We start from the raw sequence: 3,672 nt of genomic DNA on the forward strand, positions 1-3,672 counted from the left end.
TGCAATTGGGCTAGTTTTGTGTAGCAGTTGAGGGGGTTTTGTTGTGAAAACCTATGAAGGTAAAATGACGTCATAAAGATGTGCATGTGCAGGGTAATATTTGTGGAAGTGTACATAAGTCTTAAAGGTGTAAATCGTAATTCAAGCGCAAGAAAAAAATATTTGCAGTATTTTAGTGTTATTCGTAAGTCTAATTCATGTATTGTAAAGGTGTAAATCATGATTCAAGCACAAGAAAAAAATATTTGCAGCATTTTACTGTTATTTGTAAGTGTAATTCATGTATTGTGAAGCTGCAGCTTCATACTAATGAAAATAAATATGATCTGCATTCTTCTGACTTCCTTTTTTTTTTTACTTTTATTTTTGGGTGTAATTGGTTTTTTGTGAATGTGAGCCTGTGAACAGTGATTTGCAAGTGAAAAGAACAGTTTAAAGAACTGCAAAACGGATTTACTGTGTAGAACCAATCTGTATGAGTAAAAAAACAAACTGTTGCAAATGTTTAAATGACTTGTGTATGTAGGGCAAAAAGTTCCCGAAATAATCCGATATGTACAGCTCCATCTGTCTTTTCTCTGCGCTTACAATTTTGGCAAGATTCTCTCACTAACTGAGTTTTGCCTATTGGAGGGGGAGGGCAGGTCCACCTTCTTCTTGTAGCTAATCAAATGAGGCTCTCGCTGACTCTCCATTTACTCTAATCTGATTGGTTCAATAAACATATCATACGCCAAGACATTTATCTTCATTTAGTTCAGGATCATTCTTGCTACCGGAATAGTACTTTTAACATACACATACAGTAAAAATAAATAAATAAATAATAATAATTAAAAAATAACAACTTAATTAAAACATTATATTTTATAAGTTGTGTACCATTAGGATATGTGTTCATACTGAATTTCGAGCTGTGTAGTTTCCTTCTCCACCTCAACAGGCTGATATATTAGTTTGTTGTAATATTATATTGTAATTTTGATGATACTTAAAGAAGGTCTAGTATCTGCACTAGCCTAATAAATGCATAATTTCACATTTTATATTATATTTTTGGTTCAATAATAATTGAAGAAAGTGTAGTATAAGTAATTTTTTTTTTATTTAATGTGTTGTTATTTAAGGGGATTTATTACGATAGTATTACAGATGATAAATGGTGAATAATTAAGAGATGATTTTAATAAATATTACTAGAATATTTATTAAAATCATCTCTAAATTATTCACCATTTATCATATCGTGTAAGCACTAGATGGCTGTTTAGCTCTCTCTATATAATCATAAACATGACTGTATGTTTGTCACGCCCCCGGGCTGATCTGTCTGTTTTTCCCTTATTGTGTGTGTGTGTGTGTGTGTGTGTGTGTGGATGTGTACATTTACCATGTGGCTGTGCAGAGATCTTGGCAGTTTTGTTTTCATCTTTTAGTTTAGTTTTTTCCCTCTTCCTCCTGCTTCCAGTCAGCGTTAACTTCCTCCAGCCCTACCCTCGCTCGCGATCTCCGATCGCTGTCTCGGCTCATCTTCCCCTCGCCGCCTGTGCGCCACCAGCTCCCCACCTCAACAGTGCCCCCGCCTCTCTGTCACTTTGTCTTGGTCTAGCTTTGGTGGATTTTCCGTTTTGGAATTCATCCAGGAGACACTTTTGGTTCCGCTCCGGGCTGCCCTGTACCTGGATTGTTTTTTGTTGACTATTTTTCCCTTTTTGAATTTCAACACTGTTAAATAAACAGACTTTTGGGCACCTGCAAACTCAGTCCAAGTCTCGTACTGACAATGTTCCCTAGTGGCTGGGAACTTTGGATCCCCACATAATTAGCTACTTGAATTTGGATATATATTTAGACATTATTAAAGACATATCAAAGTTTTTGCATTAGTCAAATCTGGACACAACGAAAGCATTTTGTTACTCATTCTTGCTTCATATAATAGCTTGATCAGTCACATGAAAGTAATCGGAATCAATACTGAAATTTCAAAATATACAATTGAGTGTTAAATACCATAAACAGAAACATGGTCTGAAAAACTGACAAATTTGTATTTAAGTAGCTTTATTGGCATAGTAAATTTACAAAGTGTAGCAAATAATGTTAACACCGGCTCGCAATTCAGTATGAACACATGGGAGTTTAGCCTAAAGTAACACAGCTTATCAAAGTAACATGTTTTAATTAAGTTGTTATTTTTTTAATTTTTTTTTTACTGTATGTGCAAGTTAGAAGTACCATTCCGGTGGCAAGAACGATCCTGAACTAAATGAAGATAAATGTCTTGGCGTATGATATGTTTATTGAACCAATCAGATAAGAGTAAATGGAGATTCAGTGAGAGCCTCATTTGATTGGCTACAAGAAGATGGTCGGCCCACCCTCCCCCTCGAGCTTGCAAAACTCAGTTAGTGAGAGAATCTTGACAAAATTGTATGTGCAGAGAAAAGAAAGACGGAGCTGTACATATTGGATTATTTCTGAACTTTTTGCCCTATATACACAAGTCATTTAGACATTTGCAACAATTTGTTTTTGTACACATACAGATTGGTTCTACGCAGTCAATCCGTTTTGCAGTTTTTTAAACTGTTGTTTTCACTTGCAAATCATTGTTCACAGGCTTGCAGTGTTTTTGACCATCTTTTGGCGAAAACAACGTGCCAAAAGTGTAAGCGTGGAAAAAAGGAAGTCAGAAGAAAGCAGATCATATTTATTTTGCGTTAGCATGAAGCTGCAGTTTCACAATACATGAATTACACTTACGAATAACAGTAAAATGCTGCAAATATTTTTTTCTTGCTCTTGAGACACGATTTACACCCTTACAAAGCTTCTCTTGCACATGCAAATTTAATTTACACTTACAGTCTTGTGTACACTTCCACAAATATTACCCTGCGCATGCAAATCTTTATGACATCATTTTACCTTCATAAAAACTGGCAACCTTAACACGCTACACGTGGAAATGTTTGAAAGCGCATATAATATGAACGTACTTTAAAACGGCACATTGAAATTACTCGAGCAGTAACAGTGTTACGGTGCATGTCATTACTGAAGACTTCAACCTTAAAATAATATATATAATAAGATAATTTATATTCTTATTTATTTATTTAAAGTCTTTCTAAAGCAGTGGTTCTCAAAGTGTGGGGTGCACAGGCCATTAGCAGAAAAATAAAATAAATAGAACAGTAAACAGCCAAAGGTTGGGGTAATCCGAAAACCAATCAGTATCTGGTGGGACCACCATTTTCCACCACCAGCTTCATAAAATTACAAGTATTCTTGTAGCTTCATAAAATTATGGTTGAACCACTTACAAAGATGAACTAAGTTGAATGAAGGTTTAATGGGTTTGGAAAAAACGTGAGAGTAATAAATGACAGAATTTTCATTTTTGTGTCAACTATCCATTTTAGTAGTTTGGCACAATCTTTCATTGTTATTTCTTTGGGAGAAAAACAAAAACTGCTTATTGTAAAATGTTTGACTAAGAGCACAGGCAAAAAGGGAACAAGGTAAACCAAAAGTTCAGGTTTTGAAATAACATGTAGTGTAACTCAAACACTTATGATATTTATGAATTAATTTCATTATATTTATTTTAAAAAATGTGCCTTGAAAAAAGTATAACAGACCATCAGAAATGCACCATCTACTGAT

This window comes from Cyprinus carpio, chromosome B2 (assembly GCF_018340385.1).
Source record: "Cyprinus carpio isolate SPL01 chromosome B2, ASM1834038v1, whole genome shotgun sequence".
In the NCBI taxonomy this organism is placed as follows: Eukaryota; Metazoa; Chordata; class Actinopteri; order Cypriniformes; family Cyprinidae; genus Cyprinus; species Cyprinus carpio.